The sequence below is a fragment of the Anolis carolinensis genome, unplaced genomic scaffold (assembly GCF_035594765.1).
Source record: "Anolis carolinensis isolate JA03-04 unplaced genomic scaffold, rAnoCar3.1.pri scaffold_10, whole genome shotgun sequence".
NCBI lineage: Eukaryota > Metazoa > Chordata > Lepidosauria > Squamata > Dactyloidae > Anolis > Anolis carolinensis.
In genome coordinates, this window is record NW_026943821.1 from 3,310,931 (window position 1) to 3,324,844 (window position 13,914).

Genomic DNA, 13,914 nt, shown 5'->3' on the forward strand with positions numbered 1-13,914 from the left:
TGTTTTGGTGCTTAATTTGTAAAATCATAACCTAATTTGATGTTTAATAGGCTTCTCCTTAATCTCTCCTTCTTATCCAACATATTCGCTTATCCAACGTTCTGCTGGCCCGTTTAGCTTGGATAAGTGAGACTTTACTGTACATGGGATCTCGAAGTTGTGCCAAACTGCCTTAATTCTGCAGTGTAGACGCACCTGATAGTATCTCCTCTTTTCTCTTGGGAGTTGTAGTTCAACCAGACAATGCAATAGTATAGTATTTGATGACTTGCCGCAATAAGGAGAGGGTGCATCTGCACTGCAGAATTAATCCAGTTCTATGCTGGGGAGGATCCAGAGATATACAGTAGAGTCTCACTTATCCAACATAAACGGGCCAGCAGAACGTTGGATAAGCGAATATGTTGGATAATAAGGAGTCATTAAGGAAAAGCCTATTGAACATCAAATTAGGTTATGATTTTACAAATTAAGTACGAAAACATTGTTATACAACAAATTTGAAAGAAAAAGTAGTTCATTACACAGTAATGCTATGTAGTAATTACTGTATTTATGAATTTAGCACCAAAATATCACGATGTATTGAAAACATTGACTACAAAAATGTGTTGGATAATCCAGAACGTTGGATAAGTGAGACTCTACTGTATAATCCTCCTGAAACTGTTTTCTGGTTTTGGACTACAACTCCCACTATCCTGCAAAAGTATGCAGATCTTGCAAAGCATTGCTTCAAACCAATACAGTAGTCTCATTTATCCAACATTCGCTTATCCAACGCATTTTTGTAGTCAATGTTTTCAATACATTGTGATATTTTGGTGCTAAATTCGTAAATACAGTAATTACTTAGAATATCTTAGAATATCACATTGCATTTTAGTTCTAGTGGTCCCTCCAGGCCATCCTCTCCTCCATCCCAGTGGTCTTTTTTTTCCCTCTTTCTTTGCGGATTCATGTTATTTGAGTGATTATATTCCTTCTGCTTATGTGATTGTTTTAGTCAATTGTTATGTTTTGTTTTCGTTTCTAATTCTTATAGCGTTTTATAGTGTTTTCAGTGTTTTATTGTACAATGTTTTATGCTGATTTTATATTGGAAACCGCCCTGAGTCCCTTTTGGGAGAGAGGGCGGTATACAAATAAACTTTTACTTACTTACTTACTTACTACTACATAGCATTACTGCATATTGAACTACTTTTTCTGTCAAATGTGTTGTATAACATGATGTTTTGGTGCTTAATTTGTAAAATCATAACCTAATTTGATGTTTATAGGCTTTTCCTTAATCTCTCCTTATTATCCAACATATTCCCTTATCGAACGTTCTGCCGGCCCTTTTAGCTTGTATAAGTGAGACTTTACTGTATATATATATATATATATATATATATACACACACACACACAATATAATTTACAATAATATATAATAATTATAACATATTGTATATACATATAATATTCATAATATTATATTGTAATACGATACAATACTAATATAGTAGAGTCTCACTTATCCAACGTAAACGGGCCGGCTGAACGTTGGATAAGCGAATATGTTGGATAATAAGGAGACATTAAGGAGAAGCCTATTATACATCAAATTAGGTTATGATCTTACAAATTAAGCACCAAACCATCATGTTTAACAACAAATTTGACAGAAAAAGTAGTTCAATATGCAGTAATGCTATGTAGTAATTACTGTATTTACGAATTTAGCATCAAAATATCATGATGTATTGAAAACAATGACTACAAAAATGCCTTGGATAATCCAGAATGTTGGATAAGTGAGACTCTACTGTACGTACACACACAATATAATTTACAATAATATATAATAATTATAACATATTGTATATACATATAATATTCATAATATTATATTGTAATATGATATAATACTAATAATACAATATAATAATATTAATTGTATATTACATTTTACATGTAATATTACTAATAATTTTACCATATATTGATATAGTACAATATAGTAATTTATTTCCAGTATTGTACTATGCTAATAATATAATATTGTATGTACATTTAATTTGTAAGCCGCTCTGAGTCCCCCTTAGGGGGGAGAAGGGCGGCATATAAATGTAGCAAATAAATAATAAATAAACAATAGACCAGTATTTCATATGAACTTACCAGTAATGGTATCTGTTTTATATGAACTGTTGTTTTGTAGATTGTTTTATATGAATTGTTGTTTTTACATTGTTTTTAGGCATTGAATTTTTGCCTATTTACTGTAAGCCGCTTTGAGTCTCCTCGGAGAGAAAGGCGGGGTAAAAGTGATGTAAATAATAAATAATAATAAATAATAATTTTCCTAGGTGGAACTCCCGCGCATGCGCAGAAAGAGCGTCAGGGAGTCGCCCTAGCCGAGGCGAATCCCCGCCCCCCTTGCTCGTGATTGGCTCACTCGAGCCTATGCTCACTTTACATTCTCCGCCCCCTTTCCTCTCTGCGCCTGCGTCATTCAATAAACCTTCCTAGGCCTGACTCCGCCTAGGCGTCCTTTTCTAAATTTGCATGCATCTCCCATGATCCTTTGCGGTTTCCGGGTGCTTAGAAACCGGGAGGAAAAAAAAGGAAAATATTTCTAAAACGTTGTTTTTGAGCGCGCAGATGGTAATAATGTCATTTACTACATTCTCAGTAACACTGCCCATGTTCCGTTGGCGTGGTTGAATGCGGCCGCCGTGACGTGGAAGAGCCTCCGTCGTCATGGCCTGGGCTCCGGACGGTGCTTTCGGTAGCTTTGCGCAGTGGCAGTATCGTAGCCAATGAGGTTAATCCGAGGCGCGATTATTGCTAATTGAAAACTTTTCCCAATACCCCGCCATGACGACTTGAAATATAGTCGGCAATGGCAATTTTTGACAGTCTCTACGGAGACTGAACTCTCTCGGTACAAAAAATAGAACAAGTGGTGCAGTTGTTGGGGTAACAGAAGCACTCTCTCCTGATGCTTCCCCTGTAGCAGATCCTTTCAAAGCCTGTGAGGCAGGGGTCCCCAAACTTATTAAACAGGGGGCCAGTTCACGATCCTTCGGACCGTTGGAGGGCCGGACTATAGTTGGGCACCGAGCAATAATAATAATAATGACAACAACAACAACAATAATAAAGAGGGTTGGAAGAGACCCTTTGGGCTATTGAGTCCAATCCCCTTCTGCCTTTGTGCACCGAAAGCACAAGCAAAGCACCCCTGACAGATGGCCACCCAGAATCAATAATAATAATAATAATAATAATAATATAATAATAATAATAATAATAATAATAATAATAATAATAATAATAATAATAATAATAATAATAATAATAAAGAGGGTTAGAAGAGACCCCTTGTGCCATTTAGTCCAATCCCCTTCTGCTTTTGTGCACCCAAAGCACCCCTGACAGATGGCCACCCAGAATCAATGTTAATAATAATAATAATAATAATAATAATAATAATAATAATAATAATAATAATAATAATAAAGAGGGTTGGAAGAGACCCTTTGGGCTATTGAGTGCAATCCCCTTCTGCCTTTGTGCACCGAAAGCACAAGCAAAGCACCCCTGACAGATGGCCACCCAGCCTCAATGTTAATAATTACAATAATAATAATAAGAAGAATAAGATTAACAATAATAATAAAATTACGATCTGCCAACTGCGAAAGGCCACCTACTGGGATCTGTGCGCATCATCCGAAAATACATCACACAGTCCTAGACACTTGAGAAGTGTTCGACTTGTGATGTTGTGATACGAAATCCAGCATATCTATCTTGTTTGCTATGTCATAATAATAATAATAATAATAATAATAATAATAATAATAATAATAATAATAATAATAATAATAATAAATACATCACACAGTCCTAGACACTTGGGGAGTGTTTGACTTGTGGTTTTGTGATACGAAATCCAGCATATCTATCTTGTTTGCTGTGTCATAATAATAATAATAATAATAATAATAATAATAATAATAATAATAATAATAATAATAATAATAAATACATCACACAGTCCTAGACACTTGGGGAGTGTTCGACTTGTGAATTTTTTGATACGAAATCCAGCATATCTATCTTGTTTTCTGTGACATAATAAAATAATAATAAAATAATAATAATAAAGAGGGTTGGAAGAAACCCCTTGGGACATTTAGTCCAATCCCCTTCTGCCTTTGTGCACCAAAAGCACAAGCAAAGCACCCCTGACAGATGGCCACCCAGCCTCAATGTTAATAATTATAATAACAATAATAAAGAGGGTTGGAAGAGACCCTTTGGGCCATTGAGTCCAACCCCCTTCTGCCTTTGTGCACCGAAAGCACAAGCAAAGCACCCCTGACAGATGGCCACCCAGCCTCAATGTTAATAATTACAATAATAATAATAATAATAATAATAAGATTAACAATAATAATAAAATTACGATCTGCCAACTGCGAAAGGCCACCTACTGGGATCTGTGCGCATCATCCAAAAATACATCACACAGTTCTAGACACTTGGGAAGTGTTCGACTTGTGATGTTGTGATACGAAATCCAGCATATCTATCTTGTTTTCTGTGACATAATAAAATAATAATAAAATAATAATAATAATAAAGAGGGTTGGAAGAAACCCCTTGGGACATTTAGTCCAATCCCCTTCTGCCTTTGTGCACCAAAAGCACAAGCAAAGCACCCCTGACAGATGGCCACCCAGCCTCAATGTGAAGAAGAAGGAGGAGGAGGAGGGGGGGGGGGGTTGGAAGAGAAGAAGAGACCCCTTGGGTCATTTAGCCCAACCCCCTTTTGCCCTTGTGCCGTGGGGGCCGGATAAATGGCTTCAATGGACCGCATCCGGCCCCCGGGCCTTAGTTAATTTACTTATGTTTTTTAGTACATTTATTTCCCGGTCTTCTCACCCCGAAGTATCAAATCAAAACAATATATCAGAGCTCCCCAAACTAAGGCACGGGGCCCGGATGCAGCCCTCCAAGGTCATTTACCTGGCCCCCGCCCTCATTTATAATATAATATTTTTATATCCGTTCTAATAATATAATATACTAGCTGTGCCCGGCCACGCGTTGCTGTGGCAAAGTGGTGGTGGTATTGGTTAAAAATTGTTGTGTAATTTTTATTTGACGTTATTTGTATTTTTTTATTAATTTTATTGTAAGTTATCTTTTTATTTATTATATTTTATTATTTTCTTGTATTATTTTTAGTTATTTTCTGTTATTATAGTATTTTATTGTATTAATCTTTTAGTGTTTTTAATTATTTTTTAGTGTTTTTTTTATTTTTTATTGGGTTGCTAGGAGACCAAGTTGGAGGAGCTTAGCCTTCTAACTGGCAGCAATTGGATAAAAGCAATTATTCCTCTCTCTCTAATTAGGACTTTATTTTTCTTTTCTTTTTGTTGTATCAACCTAGAGGCGTGGATGATGGGTTGTGTTGTCAAATTTCGAGGTTGGGGGGCCTGTAGTTTTGTTGTTTTGTCGGTCGCTGTGATGCCATCACTCTTTTATATGTATAGATTGTATATACATATGATATTGATAATAATATTATCATTTTATACAATACTAGCTGTGCCCGGCCACGCGTTGCTGTGGCGAAGTCTGGTGGTATGGGAAAAAGTATTGAGGAATTGGTAGTAGTTAAGGTAAAGGATAAAGGTTTTCCCCTGACGTTAAGTCCAGTTGTGTCTGACTCTGGGGGTTGGGGCTCATCTCCATTTCTAAGCCGAAGAGCCGGCGTTGTCCGTAGACACCTCCAAGGTCATGTGGCCACCATGACTGCATGGAGCGCCGCTACCTTCTTGCTGGAGCAGTACCTATTCATCTACTCTCATTTGCATGTTTTCGAACTTCTGGGTTGGCAGAAGCTGGGGCTTTAGATAATCTGTGGAAGTGGCCTAAGTGTAGCCTAACTCTGCCTGTCCCCTGGGCTGAGTCGGTTGCTAGGAGACCAAGTGGGTGGAGCTTAGCCTTCTAACTGGCAGTAATTGGATAAAAACAATTATTCCTCTCCCTCTAATTAGGACTTTATTTTTCTTTTCCTTTTTGTTGTATCAACCTAGAGCCGTGAATGATGGGTTGTGACAGTGCGAGTGGCGCCATCTATATGTCAAACTATACGTTGCAAGATTTGAATTGTATCATGCCTGATTTTGCCCTTACCCTGTAAATGTAGTTGGATTGGTTATTTATATCTGTCAATCAATGTTGTTTGCACCTGTTATATTGCTCACCCAGCTCAACTGTTTGACTCCACCCTCTTCCTGGAGTAGGACTGTGTTCTCTCCTTTTCATTCCACCATCAAGCTTTCTACCAGATGGACGTGAGAGAGAGACTTGGCTCTGAAAGCCCTTGAAAAGTTACCTCTCAGCACCAATTCTGAGGTTTTCTTACCCTTGAGACCTACGCTTCATGTTCAGGACCAACCTGAACAATGTTGAGGAGTCTCAAGCGCCTTCATATCAGTCCTTTGGCACCAGAGGAAGATTCTGTCTTCAGATATAGGTCATTGGATTGAGGCTGAGTTTGCTCCGGCATTCACAGCCAGAGAAAGAGGGATCTGGAAAAGCTCCTTGGATTTAAAACAACCAAAGACTGTAATGTATATTTTCTTTTACCCCCTTTGTGAACAATAAACCCAGTTTTTGAGTTTTGGTCCTTGGGAGTTCCAGTTTCCCTAAAGGAGGGCAAGAAGCAATCCCCTGGGGAAAGATGTCACGTCCATGTCTCTTTCACTAAGAGTACAGCCCCAGGCGCGACGGCACATGGGTTGTGTTGTCAAATTTCGAGGTTGGGGGGCCTGTAGTTTTGTTGTTTTGTCCGCTGCCCTGATGCCATCACTCTTTTATATATATACATTACACACCTCTCAACTTCATCTCCTGCCTTTGGCTGTGAAGAGAGGCAATTTCTCATTCTGCTTCCTATTTCCTAATAGTCTCCGGAGAAGCCCGAGTTGTTCCTTGGCCGCTAAGTAGTTTCCTGGCTCCAGCAGATCAGGTGGAGCCGCAAATTATCTTGAGCGAGAAAGGAAAAGAGAAGGAGAAGTCAATTCTCGATATCTTCTCCCTTGCCGAAATGGAAACATCTGGCCATCTGTCAGGGGTGTTTTAATGACGTTTTCCCTTTATCTTACAATTCTATTATTCTATCATTCGATTATTACACTATGTCTCACCATGTTTGTTCCTGGGTTATCAATGTCATTTACTGATTGGATCTATCATAAAAACCTACGGAAAGTTTATTAAACTGCAAAAACGTTGCTTGTGCGGGCGGATAAGGGAGAACTAGATTTTATCCAAGATTTTATCTTTTATCCTTGAATGTGATTTTTATGACTTGTTTTTGTTGTTATTTGATCTGTTTTATTGCTTTGTTTTATTGTTGTAGACTGGGCTTGGCGCCGAGTCCCTTTGGGGAGATGGGGCAGGGTATAAAAATAAAATTATTATTATTATTATTATTATTATTATTATTATTATTATTATTATTATTGACACAACGACGTTGTATGACACAGCAAACAAGATAGATATGCTGGATTTCATATCACAAAACCACAAGTCGAACACTTCCCAAGTGTCTAGGACTGTGTGATGTATTTTTGGATGATGCGCGCAGATCCCAGTAGGGTGGCCTTTTGCAGTTGACAGATCGTGACTTTGTCAATGTCTATTGTTTCCAAATGCCGGCTGAGATCTTTTGGCACGGCACCCAGTGTGCCCATCACCACCGGGACCACCTGCATTGGTTTCTGCCAGAGTCTTTGAAGTTCAGTCTTGAGGTCCTGATAGCGGCTGAGTTTTTCCTGTTGTTTCTCGTCAATGCGACTGTCACCTGGGATGGCAACATCAATTATCCAAACCTATTTCTTTTCCACAACTGTGATGTCTGGTGTGTTGTTGTTGTTGTTGTTGTTGTTGTTGTTGTTGTTGTTGTTATTATTATTATTATTATTATTATTATTATTATTATTATTATTACAGCTCCCATATGTTAAGGACAGTTTCCCCCGATCATATTATCCTGCAGTATATTTTGCTCTAGTTTTTCAATAGTGTCTTGACAATGAATTTAACATTGTGGCAGGCTCAAAAATGAAGTTTCTGGGTTAGAACATCTACTTTCAAAGCAAGTGCAGCACGATTAAACAGGAAATAAGACTTTCAAACCAGGAACAGAATTTTTTTGATTACATATTGGGATATTTTCCAGATTTTGTTGCATAGTGTTGTTATTATTGTTCAAGGCTTGCATCCGCACTGCAGAATTAGTGCAGTTTGGTACCACTTTAATTGCCACATCTCAATGATATGGCATCCTTATTGCGCCAAAATGCTAATGTGTATGTGTGTGTGTAAAGAAATCCTTGCAAAGTTGGTTTGCAAAGGGAACTCTGCAAAAGAGCTCAGCCTTTTTGCAGAGGCAAAGCCACGCCTAAAACAATGTATCTATTTGATGGCAGGTGGCTGAGAATGTCATTTGGAATTTGAGCTTCAAGAGAGAGCACAGGAAAGTCAGGCTCTCTTGCTACGGTCGAGTAGCTGTTTTGAATATGCTATGCTGTATATATTTTGAATGCTGATTGATTGGTTATTGATCCTATGCAACTACAAGGACATTGTATGATTGCTGAACTGTTTATTTGTCTTCAACTCAACAAGTAAAGTTTTCCTTTTGTTCTTTCAATTCCTCTGCCTGGTCTGAGTCTTTTACACATGGACTCTGCTGATTCCGCTGCACACTCACCTGGTAACAATCCTGGGAAGCCCGGCCCTGATTTACTTGTTTTCTCAACCCAAGAGCCATTGCAGCCATAAGAAATGCATGCAAGAAGATGTGCTCCAATTGTCTCCAATGCAAGATCTTGTCTTTCTTTATTCATTTGTGCATTGATTACAAAGAAAAAAAAAGCCTTGTTTCCTCACTCTTTCCAGTCCAGAGGCTTTTTGGAGCGGCTTGAAACGGCCATGACATCCATTAGAAGAAACAAAACCCATTAAAGAGAAGCAAAAGCGGAACGTCTGTGCGGCATAAAAGCCGAAAACGAGGCCTTTAAAAGCCTCCGGAAAAAGTAAGGTCTTAACAATTATTTTCTGTTGCTTCAAGTCGACGTGCCTTCGCATTCTTTTGTACTGGGAGAAATAATCCATCACATTCCCACTTTCTCAACGGCCTTTAAAACGTCCCGGTTTCTCTCTCTTCCTCCTCCTTCGTCTTCGGCTTCCTTCAATTGCTATAGGAATCCTGGGAATTGTAGTTTGCACTCTGGCAGAGAAGGCGACAAACCACATAAAACATTTATTATATCACTCTGATCTTATTATATTTATTATTTTACTCTATTTATTACTACATGTATTATTTTCCTGTATTTATTATTATTATTATTGCATTATTTTACTCTATTTATTATTACTTGTATTATTTTCCTGTATTTATTATTTTCCTGTATTATCATTATTATTTATTATTATTATTGCATTTATTATTTTACTCTATTATTACTTGTATTATTTTCTTGTATTTATTATTATTATTATTACATGTATTATTTTACTCTATTATTAAAAGGATACATAAGCACATTGACATTGAAGAAGATGAGAATAATGATTGGATCAGAGTTGGGCAATCTTATCTTAAATTTGAGCTTTATGTAAATATTCAAAAACATTTAACCCACTGATGCCTCAATTAATGTAATTTTATTGGTATCTATTTTTATTTCTGAAATTTACTACTCTCTGCTTATACTGGAGTCAATGTTTTCCCAGTTATTTTGTGGTGGTAAAATTAGGTGCCTCGGCTTATATTTGGGTCGGCTTATACTCAAGTATATACAGTAATTTTATTGGCATCTCGGCTTGTACTGGAGTCAATGTTTTCCCAGTTATTTTGTGGTAAAATTAGGTGCCTCGGCTTATATTTGGGTCGGCTTATACTTAAGTATATACGGTAATTTTATTGGCATCTCGGCTTATACTGGAGTCAATGTTTTCCCAGTTATTTTATGGTAAAATTAGGTGCCTCGGCTTATATTTGGGTCGGCTTATACCCGAGTATATATTATATTTTACATGTAATATTACTAATAATAATACGGTACAATATAGTAATTTATTACCAGTATTGTACTATGCTAATAATATAACATTGTATGTCAATTTAATTTGTAAGCCGCTCTGAGTCCCCTTCGGGGTGAGAAGGAAGGCATAGAAATACAGCTAATAAATAAATATATACGATATATAGATTATTATTGATGTCATTATTGATATCCTTATTGATGGCAGTAATAATGATAGTCAATTTTGGGGATTTATAGCTCATGAAGTCCACGTGGCTTTGTGTTTTGCCCTGGGCGAAGTCACACTCTCCCAGCCTCGGAGGAAGGCAACAGGTCTGGACAAGAAAATACTCGGATTGTAAATCGGATATGACTTGGAGACACACAACAACAACAACAACAGCAGCAACAAAGTCTACGCAACAGTCTTAGTAGCAAAGCCATTGTTTAACCCACTTCTCAGCTGTTTAAAGAGCACTCCCCTCTCCCCGATCCTCACTCGGCGCCCAAAAGCGGCTGAGAATTATTCCAGTTTAATGTCAGTATTAATCACCCAGGAGCTAACGACGCCTTGATGGGATTAATAATTTCCCCCCTCCGACATATAATTCAATTAAACACCTTCACTTGCTTCTTCTTCTTCTTTTTGTTTTTCATTTACATGAATTAAAGTCGTTCTGCCATCTGTTACCAAAACACCGAGGAAGAAACGGAGCCAAGAAAAGAAGGCGGGAGAAAGATTATTACTATAATTCCCATGATTGTTGATACCATTCCAGATAGACAATGTTATACATGCCATGATATTGATATTGTTATTGATGCAATTAATCATATTACGAGTCATGCTATTTTATTATGAACTAGTTTGGGTACCCGGCATTGCCCTGATTATTATTATTATTATTTTTAAAATCAATGTTTTACTTGTACAAAATGCATAAGGTTGTGGGTGAACTACAACTCACATTGCGAAGATGCAACCACCAAAGACTCAGGAGACCTTTTAATTTTTCTTCTTCTTATTCACTTTAGATGGTAACGCAACTTGGTTTATAATATATGCGACAGAGGCTTAGATGTTGGAGGAACAATAACAAGTTTATTCAGGCACAGAGCTTAGTGGTTACAATGTTGTTTCTCACTTAGAGGCACTTTTATTAACAGTTACAATACTAGAATGAGGTGAGTCAAACTTCCTAAAGTGTCATTTCTTTTACTTAAAGTAGTTAGAACTTCTTCCTCTGCTACTTTTAAACCGCAGTCACCCTGTGATATACGATCACAGATTCTCTGTTCCTTACCAGGACACAGACTACATTAAATAAGTCACCAAACTTATTTTAAACCGACTCAAAAATGAACAATTGAGTCTCCTTGATCCCCTCAACCTAGGATCAATCTTCCCTGTGCCTCATCAGAGCACAGACTGAATCCCTTTTTTAAACTCTGCACTTTTTCAACAAAATGGCAGTTGGCTCCACCTACTTCTCCATGGCAACCAGCCTCTGAGTGCTGAGATGCAATAACTGTAATACTCTTTTAAAACACAAACACACAATTAAACATAACATCTGTAAACCAAAAATTCATACTTCATTACATACATCATGCCAGGTTAACCCCGTACTTAGTTTGTTCTGTTGGGCAAGTTTGCTCTGGATGCATCATGGGTGGGGTTCAGTGTGCTCTCTGGATGTAGGTGAACTCCCCCAAATCAAGGTGAATTTTCCCCAGATACCTCTAGTGTTTTTTTTTCTGGTCATGGGGGCTCTGTGTGCCAAGTTTGGTCCAATTCCATCTTTGGTGGAGTTCAGGGTGCTCATTGATTTCAGGTGAACCCGAACACCGATATATCTGGACCAAACTTGGCGCATGCCTGATATGCCAAAATTTGATTACTGGAGAGGTTTGAGGGGAAGTGACCCTTTCTGGGAGTTGTAGTTCACCCACAACCAGAGTAACTGACTCTACCGATGATGGACGTGGACCAAACTTGGCACACAGGATCCCCAGGACTCACTCAACCTACTGGAGAGGTTCAAGGGGACTGACTCACCATAGTGGGAATTGTAGTTCACCCTACAGAGAGAGAGCATACTGAAACCTAGCCATGATGCATAGAAAGCAAACTTGCCCAGCATAACACACTTTAAGTACTGATTTTTATGACTGTTTTATTGATGCTGATGTTTTATTGTTGGGATGTTTGTTTCGTTGTTTTATTGCTGTTATTATATTGTTGTGTCGGGCAAGACCCCATGTAAGCCGCTCCGAGTCCCTCCGGGGAGATGGGGCGGGGTATAAAAATAAAGTTATTATTATTATTGAGTTTTTTGCGGTTAACCTGCCATCATGTGAGTTTGTACAATTAAAGCATTGACTTTTTTCGAATACAGTAGAGTCTCGCTTATCCGACTTCCGTTTAACCGACACTCCGTGTTATCCGACGCCATCTTGTGGCGGATTGGAAACATTGCACCCTTTGCCTTCATTCAATGCCTGGCGAGAGTCCTGTGCAAAAAAAGCGGGGAGGAGGAGGAAAGCACATCTCTAAGCCTTTCAACATCCAAGCCTCTGTCACACATATCCTAAACTTAAGTAACGCTACCATCTAAAGTGAATGAAAGGATTCCTCCTCTACCCTACATCTTTACACATGCAGAGCCTCGGAGACGTCTCTCCAGCTCAGCCAAGGTCCCAAATCAGGGCGAGAAAAGAGCTCATGATTCGAAGGAAAGAATGGAGGGGAGAGGAGCCAAGGCAACGGGCTGGGCTTCCTGCACACACACAATTTGCTCCAGATCCTCTCTCCCTCTCCCTTCCTTTTTCACCCCCACACACTCCCTCTTCCTCCCGCTTTTACTTCTGACAGCCTTACAGCAACTTGCACTTTTGGCCTTTTTTTCTTAAGAGGCTATCCAGTCCAGCCCCATTCTGCCAGGCTGGAAGACACAAGCCAGCCTTCCCAACACAGACCACCAACTCCAGGTGAGATTCTGGAGACAGTTGACCAATATCTGTGTTTAGCAAACTTTGGTTTTCCAATGTTGCCATTCCTCTATGCTCAATGCGGGATTCTACAGTATATCAGTAGAATCTACAGCAGGGGTCCCCAAACTAAGGCCCGGGGGCCGGATGTGGCCCTCCAAGGTCATTTACCTGGCCCCCGCCCTCAGTTTTATAATATAATATTTTTATATCATTTTAAATAATATAATATATTGTATATACAGTAGAGCCTCACTTATCCAAGCTAAACGCCGGCAGAAGCTTGGATAAGTGAATATCTTGGATAATAAGGAGGGATTAAGGAGAAGCCTATTAAACATCAAATTAGGTTATGATTTTACAAATTAAGCACCAAAACATCATGTTAAACAACAAATTGGACAGAAAAAGTAGTTCAATACACAGTAAGGCTACATAGTAATTACTGTATTTACAAATTTAGCACCAAAATATCACGATGTATTGAAAACATTGACTACAAAAATGGCTTGGATTATCCAGAGGCTTGGATAAGCGAGACTCTACTGTACATATAGTATTGATAATAATATGTTATACAATATAATACTAATAATAATACCATATAATAATATTAATTATATGTTATATATTACATATAATATTACAGTATAGTGGTATAGTTCAATATAGTAATATATAATGCTATATTGTGCTATGCTACTAATATAATATATTGTATGTACATACAGCTGCTCTGAGTTCCCTTCGGGGTGAGAAGGGCGGGATTTAAATGTAGTAAATAAATGTAGTAAATGAATAAATAA

General features: G+C 38.1%; 1 non-coding gene across 1 annotated transcript; it reads left to right on the plus strand.

Moving 5' to 3' along the window:
* The first annotated feature begins 2,780 nt into the window (after positions 1-2,780).
* LOC134293884 (U4 spliceosomal RNA) lies at positions 2,781-2,921 on the plus strand. Its single transcript, XR_010000858.1, has one exon. It is a non-coding gene; the product is annotated as a U4 spliceosomal RNA (small nuclear RNA).
* The last annotated feature ends 10,993 nt before the right edge of the window (positions 2,922-13,914 follow it).